This window comes from Zalophus californianus, chromosome 13 (assembly GCF_009762305.2).
Source record: "Zalophus californianus isolate mZalCal1 chromosome 13, mZalCal1.pri.v2, whole genome shotgun sequence".
Lineage (NCBI taxonomy): Eukaryota > Metazoa > Chordata > Mammalia > Carnivora > Otariidae > Zalophus > Zalophus californianus.
In genome coordinates, this window is record NC_045607.1 from 80,010,297 (window position 1) to 80,038,173 (window position 27,877).

Genomic DNA, 27,877 nt, shown 5'->3' on the forward strand with positions numbered 1-27,877 from the left:
CCTCAAAGACTACCTTCATCTAGTAGAAGCAACCTCCAGGACATGTTTTGGTTCTTCATGGAGCCTATCTTCTCCATCTGTGGAAATAGAGTTAAAATTTTGAAGGAGAGGTCTTTCATTCAGATCTTAACAACCCTACCACTACCCTCATGACAAATTCCTGAAAACATCAGCTCTGCTTTACTCAAATGAATTCTGCCCATGATTATTCTCCATTCTTTGTTTGTTTGCTACACATATTTCTTTAGTGCTTTAATTAAGCTTCCCTGAAAAGAAGATATTACAAAGCCAAATAACAAAGTTGAAATCTGAGATACCTGAAGAGTAACATTCCAGAAGCTCCAGAAAACATATTTATTTGGGCTTCTGGAATTCTCACATAGTCACTGGGTATCACTTTAAGAGGCAAATTTTTGGAAAGAAAATGTAAAGAATTTGCAAACCATGAGCAGGTTAATTAGACAGTTTGAAATGTGGTTTATTCGTGTGTAAAATGAAAATACCACTTAATTTACAGGGTTGCTGAGAAACTAGAAACAAACAAAAACAAGTAAAGGCTATATCAACATGTCGGCACAGACCTGTTCAGCAATTTCTAACTGTTATTACCATGATTACAATTTTGATTATATAGCCTTCTTAACCTTTCATGGGGGGGGGGGGGTCAGCTTGGATGTATTCTAAACTGGAGCTGTCTCAGTAACGCATTTGGTGAGGTGAGGAAGGATAGTTTCAATTCATATCAACTGCCAGCCTTAAATGAGCCCATGGAATATATCACTCACTATTTTAAACACTTTATTTTTATTGTCTCATCTGCTGATAAAAACTTTTTGAGGTAGGTTATGTTATTCCCATGTTAGATATAAGGAAACAGACACAAAGAGGTTAAGTGACTCCCCTGTGTTCATGTGACTAGTAAGAACAGAGGTAAGATTTGAGTCCAGGCTATCTGACTCCAGAGCCTTGAGTTCTTCACCAGGAGCCTTTCCACTTCCCAAAAAGGTGGAGGTCCTCCAGAAGCTGAGTTGATATATTGCCTAAGAACAATACATCCTGAAGTCAAAATTACTAACTTGAAAAATATAGCTACTTAAAATCTTTTCTAGAATAAAACAGATAAAACAGATAAAGACATTATTACTTAATATCTATACTTGGGTAAATACACATCATTAAGTTATAGTTCTTTAAAGATTTATTATTTATTTGAGAGAGAGAGAGCAGGAACAGGGGGAGGGGCAGAGGGAGAGAGGATCTCAAGCAGACTCCCCACTGAGCATGGAGACCTCGTGGGGCTCCATCTGAGGACCCTGAGATCAAGCCAGCAGTCAGACACTTAACTGACTGTGCCGCCCAGGTGCCCCTAAGTTGTAGTTCTTAAGTGCATCTTCAGTGCAAAACACATGATAGGAAAAACTGTTTCTTTTTTCAGATAGGACTTTAGGAAGACCTTGAGAAAGAGTATATATTCAAAAGAATTTAAATTTTCTTCAAATTGTTTAATTAAAGATGAAATTTTTCTTACTTATTTTAGGTCAAGGAATTGTGTGATTGGAAGCTCTAGAAGGACAAACGATTCTGGGGAAGATTATGGAATCTGACTTTGCATAATCTTTCAATCTATTGCCTTTTTTTATTTGCCTAGATCCAGATAAAATGTAAGCATAGTATTATATAAGTTCTCAGACTCAGAAATCAAGTAATAGTTTAAAAAAGAGAATTAAGGGATTCTGAAAAACTTACAGAGTTAAATGTCTTGTAGCTATTTTCTCTCAGTAGCTATTAGGACACAGATACATTTTGTTTTGTTTTTACTTTAAAGTCAGTGTATAAAAGTAGAAAATGTTAAACATTGATTATAGGTTGACTGAATAAAAGTTATCTTGTAAATGAATACTTTTAGGATATTTAAACAGTATACATTAACTGAATGTAAATTAGTAATTTCCTGGAGCTAAGGGAAAGGATCCTGGGAAGTGACTGCTAATGGGAATAGGATTTCTTTTTGGAGTGATGAAAATGTTCTGGAATTAAATAATTAATGGTGATGGTTGCACAACCTTGTGAATACCTAAAAAAAAAACAACAACCCACTGAATTGTGCACTTCAGAAGGGTAAATACTATGTAAAGGTTTGTGAATTATATCTTAACTTTTAAATAATGCCAAAAAAGTCAATTATTGTAGAATCCTCAGATGTGAAAGGTAAGACAGGTCACAGGAATAGAATTTTGGAGCTGGAATCAATAAAGGAAACTTAACCACACACACACACACACAAAAAGTCCGTGAAGCTCAGTAAAGTGGAAGAATACAGTTAATCTGTGGTTACTCATGATTCAAGGGCAATCTATTCAGAATGGCCACATTTTCCAAAACAACAGCAAAAAAACAGTCTAACGAAGTGCAATGATCACCCTGGTTCTTTATGTACAACATGATATTAGAAATACAATTTGGATATCCAGCTATTGAAATTAGAATATCTAGATTCAAGAACTTGGGAAACCAGCAGAACAGAATGTTGAGACTGCAATTATTCTGGAATATCCAAAATTACGCATGCACATCTCTTAGAATTCTTTATTGACTAAAAGCAACTGTAACTAAATACGGCAAAACAAGCAAATAAAAGGATAAATATAATAAAGAGCAAACAATACTAAAGGAGAAGCTGAAAGATTAGTCCTCATGAACGATGAACCAGGAATGTGTGTCCTGGGAACTAATGGAGGGTTTCTTTCAAGGAATTATGTGTCCTGGGAATTAATGGAGGGTTTCTTTCAAGGAATTACCATGGACATAGCTCAGATTCAGTCCCTTCCCTAACTTGTGGCACTCTGCTTAAGAGTTGTATTCCTGGAAGAGAGAGCATTTGGCCATCATTTTTTCTTAGAGAAGGCAGAAAATTACCTGGATTGACAGTCCTACCTTGATTGCATACAGTTGAAGAGTCAGTTGCTGGGAACTCTTACCAAATGACTGGAAACAGGGAGAAGCTCATCCCAAACAACCAAAGTCAGCCAGAGCTACCAATCTTCAAATAGCTCAATGGAACCTGCTAGTATGGTATAGGAGTTAAGAGCTAACCTGCTTGCATTCAAATTCTGGCTTCTGCTTGTATGAGTCATGTCACCTTGGGTAAGCTATTTAACTTATTTGTCCTTTAATTTACTCATTTGTGAAATCAGAGTAATATTATACACCACTTAGGGTTCAAACTTAGCCCAGTATCAGGTACACAGTAGGATTTATATTTGTTAGTTATTATTAATGTTGAAATATTAATAATAGGCACTATTTTTAATGTTTTCCTCGCAAAGTACCTATTCAAAAGTTTAGAAGATTGTGGGATAACTATTTCTTGTCAATAGAAGATAAATCAAAGTGATAGAATTACATTCATTTAAAAAAGATCAGTGATTTTGCCTTAAATCAGGTTGTGGTCCCCAATTCATACAAATTGGTCCATCTTATAGTTTTATAGAAAAGAAATAGTTATTTTTGTTTGTTTGTTTTTTGTTGGGAGTAAGCCCTTAGCTAAATTCAAACTATTTACCTTATTGTTTTTTGAGCTGATGTTCATTTTGTCTAGAAAGCAAACTTCACAGCATCAGCATTTATACAATCATTTATACCCCAGTGAATGCCACATATGTATGTGTCATACATTACAAGATTTAGTTGGGGCTTATTGTATCAGCCTAGTAACAATAGGAATCCATAATTTCACAGAGTCATTAACCATTCCTACTCTTTTAACAATAAACTTGACAGAATGGATTGTCATATAGAGTCAATTTTCAAATAAACATGATGAAGTAAACAACAGAAAAAGTGAGAAAAACGCACTAGACAACCTATATTCTTCAGTGAATTTGTTGACTTACCTTTGTGGTTAAGTTCAGTGGAATCCTTACTTGTTCTTGGATGAATAGCCTCCTTCGGTGGCTTCTAAATAGCTATCCATAGCTGAAGGTTTTAAATGTTCTCACAGAAACAAACTCAACCACCCATCTCTAGATTTAGAGGACTAGCAAAATAAGGCCCCAGCCCCGCTTTCCAAGTCCTCCCCACTATACCCACAGAGAAAGCACCTCCAGCTATCGTCTCCTTTCCATTCAGAAAGGCAGCATTTGGAGGAGGTGCCCAGAGTGGTTTTCACCTAGCTACTTGCATCAGTTAGGCTCCAAACATGGAAGCAGAACCACCATGAGTATTCTAGAATAAGGAATTTATTACAAAAATTGGGTCTTACGCAAACAAAAATCAAAGAAAAGTCCACTCACCAGCCCTAGCATCGAAAAACAAAATGACGTAGAATGAATCCACAGGGAGAAATGGATTTATCCAAACACTTATACAAATATAAAACTTCAGTAGTTGAAAAAAAAAAAAAAAAAGAATGTATTCCAGAAGTAAAAGTTGATTCTGGTAGCCCTAAAAACAATGATAATTGAAAAATATATATATTGTTTAAAAACAATTATAAGCAGGTGGTGATAAAAGTTTAAATCTGATTATTCCCCCCTAACTTTTGACACTAAGAATAAGTCTGAGGAATACAGTGTTCTCCAGTCTTCACTAGTTTACAGATACGACTGGAAAGAGAAAATGGCAATAGGAATACGGCTCTTGGTAACATCTTCCCAAATCACTTCTGCAGCCCAGCACAGTTTGATGTCCCTCTGCAGGCTCTCATATGTTTGCAGAAAGTCAGCTACCCCTGGTAGTTCTCCTGCTTTGCCAGCTGTCTCCTGGATTCCATTGTGTCTGGCTGGCACCGGCCATGTTTCCCCAGGCCTCTGGGGGCCATCGCCATATCCTAAGGACTCTCCCAGTTGCCGCACAGAACAAGACCTGAAAGAAGTCATGCTCCATTGCCCTAAAGCGACGTGAGAAAATGCTCTTCGCTCCCAGTTTGCCTTTTGTTGAGTTTGGTTCCCGAGCAGGGATGACCATGTCTTCAAAGTGTCGCATGAAAACTTCTCTTTCTGCTCCTACCTGTAGTTCTCTCTCCATATTGCTCAGATACCAGAATAAGGGGATGGATTTGGATATAGGCTGCAGGCTGCCCTCATCTTCCCCCTGGCACCCTATCCGCTTAATAATACTTAGTTCTCTGAAGCAGCACAATCCAACAGGAATGGAATATGGTTATAGGAACAGTTTAAAATTTTGTTTTTTTAAACTGTTAACTTTTCCCTAAAAATTTAAGGAGACATAGGTGAATTTAAATATAATACATTTTCTTTAACCTATTCTCTTCCAAGTATTATTTTAACATCTAAAGTACAAAAATGAAAAATTAATAATGATAAAGTTTACATGTTTATACTAAACCTTTGAGATCCTATGTCTATTTTATACTTACAACACAGCTCTCAATTTAGACTAGCCACATTTTAAGTACTCAATAGCCATACGTAGCTAACGGTACTGTATTGGACAGTGCATCTCTAAAGAGCCAGGAATCCCATTCCACCTAAGTTGATGCTGAAACAATTTAATTTCCCCATCAACACTATATGCAAATTGAAATAGCTCAGCAGTTTCTTGGAAAATAACAATAAATGAATATCACTTAATATAACTTTCATTCTTCAGATACATGGATAGTCCATTTTCTCATTCTTACACTATTGCTTTAGATGTTTGTAATAAACATTAATATATTAAATTCAAGGCTTCCAGAGTCATAGGGCAGATAAATTCTTTAGCTATAGGAAGTATCTGGGTCCCTTTATGATTTTTCTTACAAAGTAGAATCTAAAGTTCTTCCCACTCAAAACTTCTCTTCAACAGATATGTCAAAAATGACAATATCTACTGGTGCTAAGACATTATTTCATGATAGGGAGTTGGCTCTTTTGACCCGACCCAAAATGTGGATACCTAAGCTTTATTTTAGACATTCGTATCTTGCTCTGTATGAACTTAATAATTCATTTAAATTCCCAATCTTATGGCTATCTGAGAACCTAATTTTTTCTATGAGGAGAGTTCAAAGATGGTAAGGAATTACAAATTAAGTGAGGAAATCAGGCCTTTAAAATCACACTTTTAGCACTACTCTGTAACTATTTCTGCTGTCCGTCGGTCATGCTGAACATTAACCATTTGTTGTCTCCCAAGTAGTGACCATCCCTTTGTGTACAAGTTGTAGATGGTGGAATAAAGGGATGGTGTTAATTCAAAGACAGAACTTCAGACACTACAATAAGTGATTTTTACAGTGACACGTATTTGGCTTTTTAACCTTCAGACTTGTTTTTAAGGAAGATGAATCCCCCGCCTTTAGCCATTTAGCACTCATTTGGAGCATTATGTGGAAGAATTTGTAGATGCCTCACCTGGCCATCTGATCTGGACCTTTAAATTCAGTCTAGAAAAATGAACATCCAGAGAAGTTTAACTAATTTCCTATTCATATATGGTTTACTTGCATCATAAAAAAAAAAAAAAAAAAAAAAAAAAAGCCTTACACCACCAGCTCTTTCTGCATTAAGAAGCAGGGTATTTGTGTCTTTGCTGGGTGATTTAACGGTCACTAAGCAGCAGGAAGGAGTGCTCACCTCAGCGGAAGATGGGAACGCAAAAGCTAGGTAACACTGTCGGAGCACAGCTGGGTGGTCAGGACATTGGCCAGTAATTACTAGCCAGTGCAAAAGAATGAATTCTAAATGGATGAAAAGACCAAGGCCTCGGGGATTGGGTTTTCAGACATAATTAACATAAATCAAGAGACAGGTTTGGTTTGGCCAAAATACATGAGGAGACATATTTTTAAGCTTTTCCTGTGTGAACCTCAAAATGTCTGCAAAAGCACTTGGATGCATTTCCTTTCGATTCTGTCACAGCTACAGTGGTCTGTTACTGCTATTGTTAATAATAACAACAGTAATATTTTCCATAGTACCTTTCTCCTCAAGTCTTTACAATATCAGGCAAGAGGGGCGCCTGGGTGGCTCAGTCGTTAAGCGTCAGCCTTCGGCTCAGGTTAGGAGACAAATTCACGCTCTTTTTGGCCAAGCTGTTCTGGAACGACTTGGACATGTTAATGAGCAGTCATATTTGAAAGCCATCACATAAGACTTTTAAAAATTAAAAGCTGTAACCAGTTTTACTTCCTCTAAACTCTAAACTTAGGCCAAGTGTTAAATACACCATAACCATAAGGTAAACTGGGAAGGAACTGAGCACTAGAACTTTTCACATGAAGATGAAACAGAGGTTTAAAAAAAGATAAAACAGATGGAAAGGGAACAGTTCTTTAAAGAAGTCGTTCCAGCTTGTGTTAGGTAGTGTTCGCCTTGGACATCTGAGATTGACTACTGAGGTGCTACCTGCTTTTGTCTCTGTCTTGATTTTCAGATTTATGAGACTGTCCTGGATAATCATAGACAACACTTAATTGGATGGCTGCTCCATGGGCAGCATTTTTCTAAGCACTTTGCATGGATTATTAATTCAGTATCACACCCTTGTGAAGTAAGTGGCATTATTATCCACCCAACTTTTCAGATGAGAAAACCAACATGCCACAAAGTTCAGGGACTTACCGCACAACACATGGCCAGCAGGTTGTGCAGCTGGAATTTGAGTCTAAAGAGTCTGACTTCAGGGCCCAACTTTTTAAGCACTATGCTATACTGATAAAAGTTTTAAATGAAGTTGCCAGGAACTGAGGAACCATAGCTGGTTTCCTGGGAGCTTTTTGCAGATGCTGCGTTAGATGAAACAAAACAATCTATACTAGTTTCTCTCTCAAAGAAGTAAAATTCCACCAAGGCCTAGTAGCCTCCCATTTTTGTTCCTCTCCATACTCCCTTTGCCACTGTGTGTTCCTTCTTTCCACCTACCTTGAGTCCAGCTCACACCACATTATGCATACATTCGTGTAAACTCTAGCTATCATTCAGTTAGTCATTTTAAGTCCTTAGGGTAAACTGGATGTATCATATTTCTTTAAAAAGTAAAACAGTGCTTTCCAAAATGAGGTAGAAATGAATAATATAAAAAATCTTGCATAAATATCTGTTTTGAAAGGATTTTATGCTCTGACATCAAATGAGAGCACAACTCAAAGGAGGTTTGTCCAGGTATCAGACGGTTTGACCCAGCCTGCATCAATTTATGTTCACAATTCCAAATTGTCTTATTGTTGGGCTGAAATAATTGTCAACTAAGAGACAAGAAGAGTCCAATAGAAGTTTGGAACTCTCACAATCAATACTGATTGGCATAAAGTCCCACTGGGAAACAATGAAAAAAATGTACTTTCTAACAATAGGTCAGATTATTGGTATGGCATTTCTGACTAATGCAGATGCTTCTCAGTTGTGCATTGGAATATACGCTGTTCTTTCTGTAGGGCAGTTGTTTTTGTTCCTCTGTTTTCTCAACATTCTTTGGGAAGAAGAATAGGAATTAAAATTAACAGCTTGCAGCTTATGTTTTGACTTCTTCTAAGTAAGCTTCTTCATTAACAATAATTAAAATGAATGTGCTGCCTTCTTATTGGACCAAGGATTTCTGTTTGGTCCAACTATACAGAACTATAATATAAGACATCGAGAACAGATAGAATTGGGGAAATTAAATAGCCTTCCAAATTAGTCAAAAATACCTAACAGTTGTGGTTAAAGCTTAGCATGGAGAATGTTAGAATGTGCCTGTCTACGTCATGTAATATGAAATACAAAGCTTCTTGGGGTTAATCCTTGTCTCCTTCATCAATATTCATAGGCCAAAAGGAAATGGATCAGTGAGGCAATAAAAGTCTTGAAAGAATTTTTACTTTTTCTTTAGGCAATGTGGAATCACTGAAGGATTTTAAACAGGGAATTTTGGTCATAAGTTAATTTTGGAAAATCTACTTCCATAGACGATGAAAACCTGAGGCTAAAAAACATGAGAACAAGTTAGGATATAGTCGTATTAGTGTGGTAGATCTCAGTGGGAAGCAGTTTTCCCCTACTGGAGATGATTATCCACATCTAGAGATATTTTTGTTTTTCACGACTGGGGAAAGAGGGGCACTTCTAACAGTGTCTATTGGGTAGAGGCCAAGGATGTTTCTAAAAATACTACAATGCATAGTACAGCCTGCGACGACAAGGAATTACTCAGCTCAACTTGTCAAGTGTCAAGTTGAGAAATCCATTAGTCCATGCAAATGATAATGAGGGGCTGACCCAAAGAGGTAAAAAGTAGGAACAAATATTTTTAGGATATATAGTCAATCAAACTCAAGAAGTGATCAGTGAGAGAATGTGGCCAGTGAGAGAAACTATGTGATCTTATAGTGGTATTAGGCATGGATATTGGAAGATTGTTTGGGTCAGTGGTACTTGAAAAAGTAGGAACTGAGTATGGAAAGAAGGTATTTTAGTAGAAAATGATAGGTTGCGAACAGGACATTGAATCGCAGGTGATGGAGACATTTTATCTGCTTCACGTTAAGTTGTACAAGTCTGAAAATGAGAATAGAAGCCTATTTTGAAGAGACAGATGAGGAGGATATCAACAGATAGCACTTGGAATTACGAGAAGAGGTAAGATGCCAAAGAGAAAAGGTGTGGGAATGGAAAGATAAATAATGTTGAGGGAAGGCAAATGAGCAGGCATGGTTAGAGATGGAGAAGTCATGTTTGGAGATGAGGAGGGAGAACGTATTCTGTTAGTACATCTCTGCTAGCCATCAAAAGCCCGAGTTTTGAGCATCTATGGCCTCCCTAAGTTCTTGTATTCTTAATAATTATTAACCACACAGGAATTCTCTTTATGTGAAGAGGGAAAACAGAGGGATGTCAAATTGCTATTAGATGGGCATTTAAAAAAAGATAGATAGATAGATAGATAGATAGATAGATAGATAGATGATAGATATTCAATAGAAATGAATATGAACATCCTTTGATAAATGAAAACACTTGCTACAAAAACTTCAGCAACAACTTCTAGCTGGCACTAACAATTGTTTAATTAATTATAACTTGTAATACAAGACTTGATAAAGTTTCATAATTGAATGTTAGATTTTAACGTATTTTTTAAGCCCCTGTTTTTAGGAATGCTAACTTAACTCTTTTTAAGAGAAATCTCCATAAATGATTGCAGAAAAGATATAAAGTCTTGGAGAATATTCAAATAGTCTTCTGTAACCCTGACCCAAAATTAATTTTCCAATTACTTTAGTCAGGAAGTAATTAAGGATATGACAACATATCTTGAATTAACGTATCTTGAAATAATAAATATCATGGTAGAAGATTGATCTCAGCCAGTAAGAAATAAATACAAGTTGTGTTTATCTTCTGTCACAGATGCTCCTCTCTACTTCTTAGTAACGTGTATCTTACCTAAATTTATTCTCTAGCAAGTTATACAGTGATACTTATTAACCATAAATAGGTTGGCAATGTTACACATAACTCAGATAAAAGCGAATTAGCATCAAATTTGTTATTTCAGGTATCACACCCTAGCACATACTTTGTGTGCCCACCCCTTGCTTTTAAATTCTAAAATGTGAGTTTAAATATGTGAGCTAGATCTTCATTTATGATCATGATAAATCCATATCTCTGTCATTCATGCATTTATTTTTAGTTTTTCGTTTTTTTCTCCTGATAATGGGTCCTGTTCTTTTTGCCCCTTTGCCTTCTTGTTAATATTGTATTGGATGCTAGACAGTGTAATATTACATTATTGCATGTCTAGAGTGTGTTGCTTTCTTTCAGAGAACATTGACATTTATTTAGCAGATACTTAAGTAATTTTGGATCCACTTGATATTTTTGAGGAAGAAATGATGGCACTATTTTGTTGTTTGAGGCCCTGTTTTTGCTGTGTGGTGGTTGTTCCAATGTAGGGCTTCTTTAATCCTGCTGCTAAAACATTACTCTTGAGGAATCTATACTAAATCCTCTTGAGTATTCAACAAGATCCCTCCAATCTGCCTTGTTGTAGCTTGTGTATCCCCAAGTCTTATATAGGCTCTGCTATTTGTTTAGCTTATACATACTTGGTGATCCTTTGCCAGCCAGATCGATTTTCATTCCGTGGCTGTGTAGATTAATATTCAGCATTAGACTCATTGTGAATCCTATGCAGATTACTGATGCTACTTCTCTGTGTATCTCTCTTCCCTTTTACTAGTCTGTCCCACAAATTCCAGCCACCTTAGCCTCCCTAAGCTCTGACTTCTGTCATCTCATTTTAGCAAGACTAGCGTTCTCTTGAGAGCCCCTTCTTGGGTCATGATCCAGAATATGCCTCTAGGCAGAAAGCCAGGGAAATCATGGTGCCCATCTTATTCGCTTTCTTTTGTCATGGATAACAACCCTGGACTGCTTGTTTCCAATGTCTGAAAACAGCCCTTTCCTATATTTTATGTAGTTTTCTACTCGTTTGTGGTAGGAGGGGATGTCCAGGACCAGTTAACTCTCGCAACGAGGAACAGAATTCAGAATTGCTTTTTAATTACTTATTTCTGAACAGAAATTTTTTAAAAAGTAAAACCAATTTTTGGATACCAGTGGTAAATAATAGCAGCTACAGAAATATCAGTTAATACAGCTTTATGAATGAATTTATGAAAAATAAAATGTACAGTGACAATGTTCAGTATTACTTGTGTCACTACAAATTTCCAAATAATGAAATGCTCTGCGGATGGGAAGAAATGATAGCATTAGTTTGTTTTCACTGTAACTGATGTCCTCTTTGTTATCACTTTCTCTCTCCCCTTCTTTTGGTGCTTTCAAGAATATAGATAATGCAATTATCTATTACTTCATATGTAGATTGGGGAAGGGTATGGAGGAAGCATTTAAACCCTGGCTACACATTAGAATCACCTGTAGATCTTTTAAAATATACTTATATCCTGACCTCTCCTTTTTAGAGCTTCTGATTTCATTGAACTGGAGTGACCTTCAGGTATGGGAGATATAAATCTATATATATATGTATAGATAGATAGATTTTATATCTATCTATTTATACTTTAATTTCCAGGTGATTCTAAAAATTACATAGAGCTTGAGAGCTACTCAGATTGTGTTCCATGGAACAATAAAACTAACATCAACTGGGAGCCTTTCCAAAATGCAGAATCTCAGGCCCTGCCCAAAAACTACTGAATCAGAATCTGTATTGTAACACTATCCTCAGATGACTCATATGCATATTTAAGTTTTAGAACATTCTTTAGTTGACAAAGGTATATTTATTGCCTTCAAGGAATTCAGAATGTAAATGGTAGAGCATTTAGACCTGTGATAATCCCAAATTAGGCCTAATGTCAGAATCAAGTGGTCTTTAAAAAAAAAAAAAAATGTAGATTCCTAGGCTCCAGTCTAACCTTGGTCCATGAACAACTCTAGGCATGAAGCATAAACCTTGGGCATCTGTATGTTTATTTATTATATGTTCCAAATTGTTCTAAAAATTAGAGAAGTTTGGGAAATAAAGTAAAATAAGGACTCAATTTTTCAATTTTTCAACATTTTGCCTCTACTAAAAGTCATAACCTGGCAAAGAAAGAAGGGCTGTCATGAAAGTCATAATAATGGTAGATACACACACACACACACACACACACACACACACACACACACACACACACATATTTTTTTTTTTTTACACAGAAATTGAGTATTGTGACAAAAATGATTTGATATAAATTTCACATTTTTTTGTTAAGATAAGTTTTATATGCTTTGGATATTTTTGCTGTGGCTACAATGAGGAAAAATATATGTACCTGGCCATTTAAAGGTGCTGTCAGCTAAGAATTTTAGGCCGTTTCTGTACAGCACAGGGGCAGCCTGATCGAGGCTGGAGGGAAATGGCAGTCTGACAGAAAACTGAAAGAAAATTGACAGACGTGGCGAGTGTGAGGAATGGCGTAATGCTGAATGGGCTGTTTTGTAACAGAAAAAAGAGAACATTTCAAAACTAGTTAAGTTAGTTATGAGACTTTAACTAGGTCAAAAACTTATGAGTATTTGTGAATACTTTTTAACACTGTAGAGACTGTCAAAGATTTATCCCATGGTTAAATCTTGGGTGTTTGGGTCATGGAGTCCGAGGAAATTTCTGACTGAAGAGATAGAAGTGAATGAAAACACACCAACACAGACAGACTTTTCTCTATACAAATGTAAGTTCTTAGAAAAGTTCTTAACATTTCTTGTTAAACCATAAATTTATTGGCCAGAAGTCATGAGAAGTCCAGTTTGTTAGGTTTCCAGATTCATTATATCCAGACACAAAACATGAGATTAGAGCTAAGGAGACGGGATAGTGAGTCCCAGCAAAGTCATCTAATATGTGCCATTTTTCAGATCACTTAACATTTCTGATAGTCTCCTCATCTCTAAAATGGAAATAACAGTATTTCTCTTGTTAGGACAACCGTATGTCTGATACCTTCTCACACTTGTGGACAACAATCTAAGGATATGGTAAAACCTTTAGCTAGAATCTCTAAAGTAAAGACCTCATAGTTTAATGGAGATACACATCACAGACAAATATTACTGCATTGGTTCCTAAAGTACAAAAAATTAGATATTATAATCTGATGAGATAATGCTCAAGTAAGGCCACAAGCACATTAACCCCCTGACACTTGACAGATTGTGTAAGACATACACTTTTGGATATATCATGGTTATGTACAACAAGATTCAAGTTAGTACTCATTTGGAGTTTTAAGCTGCTAAGCTCTTTATAGGTATTTTTCCACAGTAGCATATTTTGTTTGATATTGATTCCCTCCATCGTTAGGACAAGAAATGCTTTTTGAGACCATACTGTGTGTCAGATACTATCTAAGTTGTGAAAAAAATCACTGGTCAGAAGGATATGTAGGTGGGAGAACAAGCAGCAAATGAACAAATAATATAATGCAATATGATGTATAATAATGACATAATATGATATACCATATCCCACTGCAGATTGTATTACATATTAGAAGAAAATAAGCAAAGTAATTAGCTAGTGAGTAACTATTAGTGATACCATAGATAGGACAATTCAGGGAGATAATTCTGGGCCAGTAATATTTGAATTTCCCTAATCTGAAGGATGAAAATACATCAGCCATGAAGATATGTGTCAAGAGAGCATTCTTATCAGAGTAGAAGTCCTGTGAGGTGAGACTATAACTAGGCAGGGTGGAAATGGTATGGGTTGAGGTTGGAAAATTAAGATAAAGACCCCGTATACAGGGCCATGTAGGGTATGCAAAGTAGTTTGAATTTTTATCTAAAAACAGTGGGAAGCCATTAAAAAGTTTTACATGAGAGGAAGACAGTATTTATAAAGCAAAAGCCTGGAACAATCTAAAGGTCCATAAAAAGATGACTGGTTGAATAACTTATGGTATAGCCACACAACAGAATACTAGTTAACTCTGAAAAGGAATGAGAAACATCTCTACACTGACTGTAGAGTGGTATCTAGCATATACCATAAAATAAAAAAAAGTACGTGCGGTATGCTATTAGTCATCTTCAAGAAGGGTGAAAAACACAGATGAATACACATGCACACAAATACCCTTTATTGAAAAAGTGAGATAAACCAAAAATTAATTTAAAAGAATAGGTTACATGGAAGGGGGGCAGAAGACTAGCATGAAATAGTTTGGGTTGGAAGTGAGACTTCTCTGACTACCTTATTTTGTAGTTTTGATTTTGGAATCATGTAAATGTTTTCATAATAATACAACATAACAAATGTAAGCAGAAATAAACCCTAAGAATTGAAAGTAAAATAAAACATATAAAGTGAACTGCGTATCAGCGGGCTAAACCACACCAACAGGCATTATATCAAGTGATTTCACACCTGATCCTAGCCTAAAGGCTGAGAAGCGTTTATGTTAAGTGATTTTAAAACATAGTAATTTGCACATCTCCAGTGGTATATAGACTAAGGACAAAAACATTGTAAAGATCTTAAGCCACTTCTAGTAATCATATTCTTATTCTGTAACTATGTGTACATATGTCTGTATTTGACAAACTCACTTATACAGATACACACACACACACACACACACACACACACACACACACACACACACACACACACACTAGGAAGAGCAAAAAGTACTTACATTACTATTGTTAGGATCCAAGACTTTCACCATAAGAGAAAAGATATGCAAATATAAGACTAGTGAAGTTAAATTAATATTGGAATTGGAAATTGAATATAAATTCATGGCATATTTTATTTTCAACCTATTTTTGGTTGAAAAAAATTTAAAATTTTTTGGAAAACCAATTTTTCCATTTATTTTTGGAAAATTGGGGTCTTCCAGATTTGGGGCAGGATACATACAAGAAGAGCATAGAAGACCTACCTTATCATCACAAAAGAGTAGAAGCATTGGGTCCTGTCATCAAAGCTCAGGAACCAATTTGAAGTAGTTCAACTGGCCAAAAAAGGGACAATTTGAACAATAGCAATAATAATAATCACGACAGATACATATTTAAAATCATATAAATATATTAAAATCCATGATTTCATAATAGTACCCAATAAGAAAAAAAATCCATTATCTTGAAGGATGCTAGAAACAATCTGTTCTTCTAAAAATCTGTAAATAAGGAGAAAGATTTCCCATTCATTCTGCATTTCCTAAACAAACTCACCTTGGTACTAACATCTACATAATGAGAGAAAGTTTTTCTTTTAGACATATTCCAGCAAATAAATGAAAAGTTAATGTAAAATTAGGATATAACTATTTGGAACCCTTAACAAAAAAAAAAATGGATTTAGGCTACAGTCATCAGCAATAGCTAAAACCAAGTGAATTATGGGTGGAGAACATTTTTAAGAACGCATCAGGCTAATGAAACCTAATCTACTGATCACTGTAACATCTCAGAAAGACAGCCAGATATTGTGTGACTTTTGATGAATCGCACTAGGAAATGTAAAGATCGACTATGAACTCTTCTTGCCACAATGTGAACCTAAATTCAACCTGGTCCCTGAGCTAACTACCAGGTTTTAGAAAACACATGAAATCAGAGAAAAATGTTAGAAAATACCATGTAACAGGACATGCAATTACAAAAACGCAAAATAAGGGGCCCTCTCCAGCTCAAACGACAGTTCACTTTGATATGTATGTTGAAAGGAGGAGAAAGAATATATAAATTAAAGAGACAAGAAATAGTCAAATGCATATGCAAAACTTACTTGGAATCATTAACTAATATTTTAAGATAGTCATAGAAATGTGAACATTGAATGGATATTTGATATTATAGGATTGTTTTAAAAAAGGAGTCCTTATCTTTCAGCAATATATACTGAGATATTCACAGATAAAATGTTACAATGTCTGCAATTTGCCTCAGAGTATTTCAGTTTAGGGAGGAGAGTCATGTAAAACTATGTTGAAAACAATTGGTAATTCATAATTATTGAATCTGGATCATGAACACATGGGGATTCATTGTACTATTCTCTCTACTTTGAATTTGTTTCAGAATTTTCATACTTTCATTTAAAAGAAAAAACTAACAAACATGTGAAGGTCTCACTTACATTTAGAAAATGAGGCATAGGTAAAAGCATGGAGACCAGTTAGGAGGTTACTGTAGGTAACTTTCAGGTAGGAAAGAAATGATGGTGATTTATACTAAACAGTGGCAGTAAAGATTGAGAACCGAGAGGATCTGATATATTTACAAGTAGTCAATAGTACTTCTAATTGATTAGATTGGAGGTTGAAAGAAGCCATCGAGAATACCTCCCAGGATTTCTGCTGGAAATCTGGGTAGATGGTGATGTCTTTTACTGACATAGAGAAGACTGGAAAGTAGGGGATAACCACGGAAGTACTCAAGAGTTCTATTTGGCGCATGGTAAGTCTGAGACATCTATCGCACATCCAGATGAAGATAGAACACAAGGGGAGAGATCAGTCCTTGGGATACACATTAAAGAACCATCAACATATAATGTTTAAAGGCATAGGACTAGATAAGAACATCCTTGGAGAGAATAGAAATAAAGAAGCAAAGCCAGGTAGAGAGCCCTGAAGGTACAGAGATCCTAGATGCCATGTAGTGCAGAAGAAACAAAAGATCTAAGGAACAGGTGGGGTACAGGATGAAAGCCAGAGATGCAGCCCAGTTTTCTTGTTTTAGTTGAGTTATATTTTACAACTAATTTATAGATGGTAGTCTAATAACTGAACTCACTAATAAGCAAATGAGCTCCGCTCCCGCAAAACCAGCATGCAAAGGCAGCGCAGTACACAAATATCTATGTAATGATGCACATGTAAAGCTCTTGGTTACAAATGAAAAAAAAAAATCAAAATAAAGAAGTCTCTTGGAATATGACTGGGTAATAGTCATGCTTTGATAATTTGATAGGCTGAAGAGGACAAAACTAGTTACCATTAGGGTGTGTGTTTATTTATGTCTGACTTACCTAAAGTCTAGGCCAACAAGTCTAAAGACATTGAGCATTGAGTTTCCTGAATTCAGTGAGAACTGATTAACCCATTTAGAAAGAGCTGAACCTATCTTTATATGTAGCTAATTATGTTCTAATGCATACATTCAGCAATGCCATGAGGCTGTCCATCTGCAAACTGCCAGAAATAAGCTGTCCAAATTCAGAGAACAGTTTATTTTAAGGCTAAAAAAATGACACTGATTTAAAGATTGCTTTTGCTGATTTGATAAACTGTAAGTTGAAACAATTACATTAATGTAGCACATCGTAATGCCAACAATTTTTCTAAAAAGATAAAAGAAAAAAGAAAAAATAATTTCCTTTAAATTGTATGTATTAACAGGATAAAGGGTGAATTTGAAAGTCGATTTTTTTACCACCTTCAAAGTGTTGCACTACAATAAAGTGGGTGGAAAAGAAAGTGTTAACTGTTAACCTTACATGGGTGGATGATACCTTTCAGGACAATGTATAAGGGTAAGAGGTTTCAAAGACTGGGAAAGAAAAGCCGTTTTGTTTTGTTTTTTTTCAACCTGGTCTGCTGCAGCTGTCACTTTACCAAGAGTTGGTAAAAATAGCAAAGGAATAAGAGCACAGTTCAAGAGTTAGTAGGATAGTCATGTCCAAATGACCCACATGGGAGGCAAGACTGCACCAAAGACAGGGAGGAATCATCAATGAGGAGCCCAGGAAAAAGAAAGAAGCACAAGGCCATGAAAGCAAGGCAGAGGAGAACGGATTTTGAGATTTTTGAGCCTTTTCCAAGGGAGCCCTTTGACAGGAGGCCTCGCTTGGTCCCTCAAGGGGCTGAGGAGGATCAGATGCTAACAGAAAGTTCATTGCCCTCTCTGGGCAGCCAGCCAGGTTGAACCAGTCCATTCACCTAATGGCCTTCCTTTTCCTTTTCCCCAGCCCCTCGCCTTCAGGACCAGACCTTTTGTATTTTCCTAGTGTTTTCAATTGGAGAAATATAGAGATGGTTTCATTCTTTCTCGACCTATATCACGGTGTCAATCTTGACTTCATTAGAGCACCTTCTGTTTGTCACCACCACAAGGAGCAGAAATGAGAAAAGTCTCATATAGTCTTTTGATAATTCATAGAGTAGTACACCCTTGCTTAATGGATCTTTATTTCAAAATAAACTTGATTTTTTTCCATTTTAAATAAAAGTTGTTTGGCAATAGGTAGATCTAACCTGAATCTGTTGGGTTCTGTATTTTTAAACAGTTCTGACCTATTTTCTTTGTTTCTTTTTATAATGCATGCTGAGTGGAAATGGATCGGGGCCAGTCCTAAAATACAGGATTGAGCAGCTCTTGGAATTTCAAAAGCAGTACAGTCGGAACAAGGTTTCTAATAGGATGAACATAAAATGAGAAAAACTTTATTATTTTTAAAGTTTCATTCACAGAAAGACTATTTTTAAATAAACATAAGTAAATAAAAATAGGGACTATTTCTCATTTGAACAAACATTGCAATTTAAAACAACAGAAATTTCCCAATTTATAAAACAACTCACCCTTCAGTTCCCCAAAGAGAACTCAATAATCAACAATAATTGTTCTTTGAAAAAATTCAGGAGTTATAATAGTTCACAATACAAAGTAAATGACAGGTCCAAAATACAAAATAGCTTTACTTTGAATTTCTGGGCCCTAATCAAGTTTTTCTTGACATTTAATTACATCTGAATCATTAAACTTAGAAAATCTTTGATAACCCAAGTCCCTGAATGATATCTCGCAAGAAAACATGCTAAATATTCATAAATCAGAGCCACGCCATTTCAAAAAAGAAAAAAAATGGAAAGCAAAATTTTGCTGTTCTTAAGCACATTAATGTTATTGGGTGATGTTTGATGGCTGTGAAAGGGTGTCGCATTTCTAGAACTTTAGGCCTTAAAAGAAGACCCTTGAGTTACCTGGACTGACAAACTAACACTACAACAATTTTTTTAAACAAGCCATCATGAACCTCACATGGAAGCTAAAAACCCATCAGAGTGCTGCTCCACAAACAGCCTGGTGTGGTCAAATTGCAGGAAACCCAGGCAAGGTTTTTAGTTCCCTAATGCTTTCGCTTCCACACAAGGAACTGTAAAAATAGGAGCTCTTGGATGCATTAGAAGAGACCTTTCTCCTCTCACTGAACAACACTTAATTTTGCTTCATTCAGTGATCCAAGCATTGCCACTTTACTCCCATTGCAGCTTTTCCCATATAACACTATATTTTTTTCCAGATGCATCCATCTAAACAGCCCAAATCTGTACACATTAACATCTCTGAGGAGCAACTCTGAGAAGGTTTTCACCCTGACCTTTCCTTTCCTTGACACAATCTCCATCACCACTTCCTTCTCCAGGTTGTTTTTGATGTCACAGAAGATGTTGCTGTGTCAGCCAACAGCGTTGCCTTTGGGTTTCTGTTCTCAACTGTAGAAATCATTCCTCCTCTAACAATTGATGGAGTGGAGAGCCTGTGAGAATACAGGCTTTAGCCCATTGAAAATGTTTTCTGCTTATTTGGTGCACAAGTATTGAAAGATCAAAATAGAGGGTTTTGAGCAAAACTGTATTGCTGAAACCCTACATTTTTTTGCAAAATTCTAGCTTTCCTTTTCTCCCTATCTCTTACACATACCCTAAAATTACACACATAGATAATTTTATAACTCATTAAGAAGAATTTCTCTCTCAAATTTCCTTTATTCAGTAGCACACAGTAAAAAGAACTTGGGGGAAAAACCTAGAAACAACCTAAATATCCATCTACAGTGAACTGGGTCAATAAACTGTTATATTTATACATAAAAAACTATGCCTTATGAAAATAGGGTTCTATATTTTCTCTTAATAAAATAGAATAAAATACCTTTTTTACAAATAAAAAAACAATGTGCTATATTTTCTCTTAAAATATCTTCTTTTATTTTAAATAAAATAGAAATACACCAAAGGAGCAGAATAGAATATATAGTATGCCACATATTAGATATAATCCTGTGGATATTGATTTACATCTATAGTCTGGCCTATGAATTAGAAGAACCTAAAAAGATACATAAGAAACTATTCAGTTACCTTTGGGAAGTAGATATAGGAAACATCAGTTATAGGTGAGCTGAGATTTTTTATTTCAATTCTTTCCATCTGTCTTTAACTTTCTTTGCCTTTTCATATATTACTTGTCATATATTACTTAAAAAGAAAGCTTATTGGGGTTCCTGGGTAGCTCAGATGGTTGAGCGTCTGCCTTCAGCTCAGGTCAGGATCTCAGGGTCCTGGGATTGAGTCCCATGTCAGGCTCCTTGCTCATTGGGGAGCCTGCTTCTCCCTCTGTCTGCCGCTCCCCCTGCTTGTACTCTCTCTCTCTTTCTGGCAAATAAATAAATAAAATCTTAAAAAAAGAAAAAGAAGCCTTATCTGATCTTCTGAACATTCTAAATGCAGCTCAATTCATGATTATTGAAAACTGGTGGCACACCCATGATCTAGTATGGTATAATGGAAAGAAACTCCAGAACATTAGATTTTTAACAGATAGCTCCCCCTACCCCACCTTTCATTTAGTACTCAATGTTGTAATGGAAATAAAACAACACATGGAAGGTCCTATGAATCTTGCAGGTATAAAACTTTGTGATAAAAATCATGTTCACTTTTAGATCTCTCATTAATTGAATCTGACTCTATCCCAAGAGTTTTACATTTGTTCTTGGTATTTTTCACTGGGAGGTATTCCATTAACATTTGAGTAATAAGAAAAACCATGATCACAATAGTAAATGCTTAATACAAAATTGCACATTTTAGTGACAGGTGCATAAATGAGGAGAGATAATTTTTAGGATGTAGTTAATAGAAACGTGGTGTTGTAATAAACTCCCTCCTCATAAATTTTCTGCTTACCTACCAATAATGATGGTTATAAAAGTTGTTATTTACTAAATACAAAGCATGGTCCAGAAACTTAATGATGTTAATATTTGTTCCTTATTTCTCAGATCACGTTTTCAGATGATCATTAGTAGTATCGTTGTATGGTAAAGAAAATCAGGCTTATGATGTTAATTAACTGAAGTCTGATTATGACTCAGATCTGTCTAAATCTAAAGGCTGATCTTTTCCCATCCTAAACTAGAAGGCACTGTATTAGCTCAAACCAATTTTCAACCCAAATCAATTATCTCCAACTCCCGTTATCTGTTAAGCAGTGCCACCAACTATAATGTTTAAGGACACTGATCTATTTTCATTGAGACTATAAACTGGTACCACGTTTATGGAGATCAGTTTGGTAGTCTTTTCTAGGAATGTTATCTATACTCTGTGAGCAGACTTACGAATTTACCACCGGTTCATACCAAACATTCAAAGATGGGGACATGACTTTATACTCAGAGATGCTCATTGCAACATCATATATAGTAACATGTATAAAGAGCAAAAGCCAAAGCAACTCATGCATCTAGCACAAACATCTAAATGCATAATACATTTTGGTATGGAAGTATGTATGGAATGATAGTCAGATTTTTTTTTTCACCTATCTGCCCACCCACCTCCCCTCTGGCAACCACCAGTTTGTTCTCTGTATTTAAGAGTAGTTTTGTTGTCTTTTTTTTTTCTTTGTTTGCTCATGTGTTTTCTTTCCTAAATTCTGCATATGAGTGAAATATGGTATTTGTCTTTGTCTGAGTTATTTCACTTAGCCTTATACCCTCTAAGTCCATCCATGTTGTTGCAAATGGCAAGATCTCATTATTATGGCTGAGCAATATTCCACTGTGTATATATACCACTTCTTTATCCATTCATCTCTGAATGGACACTTAGGTTGCTTCCATATCTTGGCTATTATAAATAATGCTGCAATAAGCATGGGGTGGATATATCTTTTCAAATTAGTATTTTCATTGTCTTTAGGTAGTGGAATTACTGGATCATACAGTAATTCTATTTTTAATGTCTGGAGGAACCTCCATACTGTTTTCCACAGTAGCTACACCAATTTGCATTCCCACCAACAGTGAATGAGAGTTTCTTTCTCTCCACATCCTGGCCAACAATTGTTATTTCTTGTCTCTTTGGTTCTAGCCATTCTGCAGGTGTGAGGTGATATCTCATTGTGGTTTTAATTTGCATTTCCCTGCTCATCTGTGATGTTGAACGTCTTTACGTGTAGGCTGCTTATATGTCTTCTTTGGAAAAATGTCTATTCAAGTACTCTGCCCATTTTTAATTGGATTATTTTGTTTTTTGGTGTTAAGTTATATAAGTTCTTTATGTATTTTGGATATTAACCCCTTATCAGACATATCCTTTGAAAATAATCTTCTCTCATTCAGCAGGTTCTCTTTTAATTTCGTTGATCATTTCTGTCACTGTGTAGAAACTTTTTATTTTAAGATTTTATTTATTCATTTGACAGAGAGAGACACAGCGAGAGAGGGAACACAAGCAGCAGGAGTGGGAGAGGGAGGAGCAGGCCTCCCGCGGAGCAGGGAGCCCGATGCAGGGCTAGATTCCAGGGCCCCAGGATCACGACCCAAGCCAAAGGCAGACGCCTAACAACTGAGCCACCCAGGCACCCCTTGAGGTTCATAATTTGTGTTCTCCAAATGGGCTCTAAGAGATTCATGGACTCCATAGTATTATATGCTAAATTTCATATGTATGAGCATATAAGCATTTGGTTTCTTTTTTTTTAATTTTTTATTGTTATGTTAATCACCATACATTACATCATTAGTTTTTGATGTAGTGTTCCATGATTCAGTGTTTGTGCATAACACCCAGTGCTCCATGCAGAGCGTGCCCTCTTTAATACCCATCACCAGGCTAACCCATCCTCCCACCCCCCTCCCCTCTAAACATTTGGTTTCTTTAAGAAGCATCTGACCTCCAAAAAATTTAAAAACTCACCTATAGTAAAATCAGAAACTTATTCCTCCTATTTAAAAATTCTGGCTTCTTCCTGTTTTGTGTTTATGCATGCATTATTAGGAAAGCCCTCCCCCTGTTGATAACCTTAGAGACTAGTAGTCACAAACCCATCTTTATCTCACTTAACCTAACAAATGCCTGTTACTAGCAGTCTTGATATGTTTGTATGTATAAATAAGAATTGTGAACAAGATAGAAAAAAGTCATAATTGTTTGTTCCAGGCGCCCTCGTGTAGAAACTTTTTATTTTGATGTAGTACCAATAGTTTATTTTTGCTTTTGTTTGCCTTGCCTCAGGAGACATATCTAGAAAAATGTTGCTATGGCTGATGTCAAATTACTGCCTATGTTTTCTTCTAGGAGACTTAAGGTTTCAGTCTCACATTTAGATCTTTAATCCATTTTATTCTCGTGTATGGCATAAGAAAGTGATCCAGTTTTATTCTTTTACATGTAGCTGTCCAGTTTTCCCAGCACCGTTTATAGAAGAGACTGTCTTTTTCCCATTGCATGTTCTTGCCTCCTATGTATAGATTAATTGACCATATAAGTATGGGTTTCTCTCTGGGATCTATTTTATTCCACTGATCTATGTGTCTATTTTAATGCCAGTCCTATACTGTTTTGGTTACTGTAGCTTTATAGTATAACTTGAAATCTGAGATTGTGATACCTCCAGTTTTGTTCTTCTTTCTCAAGATTGCTTTGGCTCTTTGGGGTCCTTTCTGTTTTCATACAAATTTTAGTGTTATTTATTCTAGTTCTGTAAAAAAAAAAGTTGGTATTTTGGGAGAGATTGTATTAAATCTGTAGATTTGGGTATTATGGACATTGATTCTTGCAGTCCATGAGCATGGGATATCTTTCCATTTGTTTGTGTCATGTTCAGTTTCTTTCATCTATCTTTCATGGTTTTTGGAGTTCAGATCTTTTACTTCCTTAATTAAATTTATTCCTAGGTGTTTTATTCTTTTGGATACAATCATAAATGGGATTGTTTTCTTAATCTCTCTTGTTGCTACTTCATTATTAGTATACAGAAATGCAACAGATCTCTGTACATTGATTTTGTGTCCCGAAACTTTGCCAAGATTACCAATAGGCAACTTTTGAAAGCATTCTTTTTATAAAAGATTTAATGATGTTTTGAAAAAAATGTTCGGGGCACGTGGGTGGCTCAGTCACTTAAGGGACTGCTTGGCTCAGGTCATGATCCCAGGGTTCTGGGATCAAGCCCCACGTCGGGCTCCTTGCTCAGTAGAGAGCCTCCTTCTCCCTCTCCCTCTGCCTGCCGCTCTGCCAACTTGTGCTCTCTATCTCTCTGTCAAATAAATAAATAAAATCTTAAAAAAAATGTTCATGATGATTCAATGTTGTGAGAAATACATATATGTATAAAATAGAAAAAAAGAGGAATGCTAGGAAAATTATCAAATTATGAACATATGAGCAGTTGCTCTTTATATTTTCTTCTAAATATTAAATATATACTTCATATTTACAAAAATAAATAATATATTGTTTTTATAATTTAAAAGTTTTTTTTTAACTTAAACAATATCTAAAATCTAATTATACCAAAACCTTTCCCATTCTTAGGAGATGAGATATTTTTGCTGCTACATTTCTTTCATAAATATTTCTGTGAACAATAATACTAAGTGAAATGTTGAAATGGTATTTCTAAATGCCTAAGGTGGCTTCCACTTGTAAAATACAAACTGCATTAGTTCACTTTTTTTTTTGAGATTTTATTTATTTGACAGAGAAAGACAACGAGAGAGGGAACACAAGCAGGGGGAGTGGGAGAGGGAGAAGCAGGCCTCCTGCAGAGCAGGGAGCCTGACGTGGGGCTCGATCCCAGGACCCTGGGACCACAACCCAAGCCGAAGGCAGACATTTAACAACTGAGCCACCCAAGCACCCCTGCATTAGTTCATTTTTTTAAACTTGCCTCTATTCCCTCACTTTTGCTATGCTGCAATAAACTTACCTTTGTGGCTTTGAACATACATGCAAGTAAACCTAAAAACAAAAATTTTTTATCTGGCATTATTATGTCAAAAGGTGGTAGCTTTTAAATTTCAAAGACACTGCTAAGGCATCATCCAAAGAGATTTTAATAATTTACACTCTCACCTGAAGCATGAGAGCATTTCCCACATCTTGTTAATATTTGATACCAACCTTGTTAATGTTTGTCAACATAATACGTGAAAAATTGTATCTCTAACTTAATTAGTAATGATTTTATCATGGATGTGGTTTATCACAGTTTAACCAGTTTAAAAATCCATATATACTTTTTATGTGAATACTTCCTTTATAATTTTCCTCCTTTCTCCTATTGAATTATTGGTGAAAAGAAATTGTGGAGTAGTTGAAGGCAGTTGTGGATGTGGGGTATAGAATAAGTGATCTCCCAAATCCCTTCTCCAAATGATAAGAAATAACTTGGAAATTCTTTGCAAAGCCACATCCTAAACATCCCTTGACCTCAGAGACTCCCCCGACCTCCCTGTAACTATGAGCCCTGGTCCTTCCATCATCTTGTCCCACTGGGAATTTTGGGGTGAAGTGAGGTGGATGAAAAGAAGGAGGAGAGAGGCCAGCCAAGGAGCTAGGATGCTCAATGTTAGAGAAAGAACTTACACATCAAAGAAAATTCAGGAGATAAAACAAATCTTATGTTCTCAGTTTGGAATCAAGGTATTAGTATAAACCTACAGTTTTTTATGTGTGTATATACAGATAGTAAGTAATTAATAAGTTAGGTTTTGTGAGTCACATACAATTTCTATTGTATGTGTCTGTGTACGTGTATACACACACATATATACACATGTATTTGATAGGCCTTGGGCAGATCCCCGAGTTAGGCTCAGAAGTAACACTTCACTTCTGCCCTTGATCTGTCAGTGAGAACTAGTCACATTGGCCCTACTAGATGCAAAAGAACTTAAAAAAATGTGGTTAACTTGTATGCTCACTAAGAGAATGGGATTGGTCCATATCTCATCAGTCCTGCCAACACCATTTTACAGCTCTGAAGGAAAGATTTCCTTCAATTTTACTTAGAATTCTTTCTGGCCTTGGTTTAGGGTAGGATCCTGGTTAAAGACATAGTAATCGGAGGGTCCTGATATCCATGATACTTTTCTTACTATCACTAATTAGTAAGAGGAGAAATGATTTACTGAAACCTGGAGGGAACTACTATAATTCAAAAGGTTAGCCAGGTTTCATGTTCAGTTTCTTGCTTATTTCAGTGATTGAAAGAAGAGGGTGAATGAATACATACTTTAAAGAATCCACAGGTCTTAACTCCTCTCTGAAAGAGTACCAGCAGTATTTCTTTCCAGGTATGAGGGATGGAGTCCACTCTGAATGCCAGGATGTCAGGCTAATTTACCACCTTTGAACTTTTATTTCATTTTTCTTCTAAGAACCCGAGGGAAATGAGTAGATTTTGTATAATTGTCGCAAATAAATCCTCACCTACTTCAAATTCAGCAAATGTCAGGGTTAAGTAAAACATAGAACAATTTTAGATAATTTCAATTTATATGAAGAATAGATTTCTATAATAAAAATCAGTTGAATTTCTTTTTATAAATGAATATATAATTATTTTAAAGGAATCAGTAAAAATTTAAATGCCTATTTATCTCTGTTTATATCACATCTTAGTAATTTCAAAGATGGAAGTAATTTTACAGAATAGTATTGGGATAGTTACCAGAGGGGAAAATATACGGAGAAACTGACAATCCAGTAGCGTTTGTTCTTTTAAAAAAAAATGCCATTTTTTTCTCCCAAGGGAACACATTTTTGTTGTATTTTGCTGTTATCCCAAGCTACTTTGTACTTACCCCATAATTCCTGATAAATGCCATCAGTATGATCTCTAAGGGAAAGGACTTTAATTCCACCTCTGTTTCTAATTTCCTCACCAACCAATTCTTGATAGAAAATCTGAGCTTTGGGCACCTGGGTAGCTCAGTCAGTTAAGTGTCTGACTCTTAATTTCAGCTCAGGTCATAATCAGGATTGTGAGATCAAACCCCGCATCAGGCTCCGCACTGGGCTTGGAGCCTGCTTAAGATTCTCTTTCTCCCTCTCCCTCTCAAAAAAAAAAAAAAAAAAAAAGAAGCCTGAGCTTTAATAATGCAGGGCCATCAAGACAGGAACATTATACAGCCTTCCGTAGTGAAATTGGGGGAAAAAAAACTTAAGAAAAACATAGTGTTGCTTCTTAAGGCTGGATCTTTGCTACTCTCCACTTGCTTGAGACTTGTATGCCTTTGGGACTGTGAGCCTAAACCAATACTACTTTTTGAGGAGGTCTTGGATGACTGAACTTCATATTACCACATGGGGCTTACCATCTATCCTGTAATCCTTTCTGTT

General features: G+C 35.9%; 1 long non-coding RNA gene across 1 annotated transcript; it reads right to left on the minus strand.

Annotated features, from left to right (window-relative positions):
• Window positions 1-914: 914 nt before the first annotated feature.
• LOC113934239 lies at window positions 915-27,445 on the minus strand. The gene is made up of 3 exons (XR_003523600.1): window positions 27,340-27,445; window positions 15,392-15,463; window positions 915-1,040 (listed from the first exon to the last, which is right to left on the minus strand). It is a non-coding gene; the product is annotated as an uncharacterized LOC113934239 (long non-coding RNA).
• Between the last annotated feature and the right edge of the window lie 432 nt (window positions 27,446-27,877).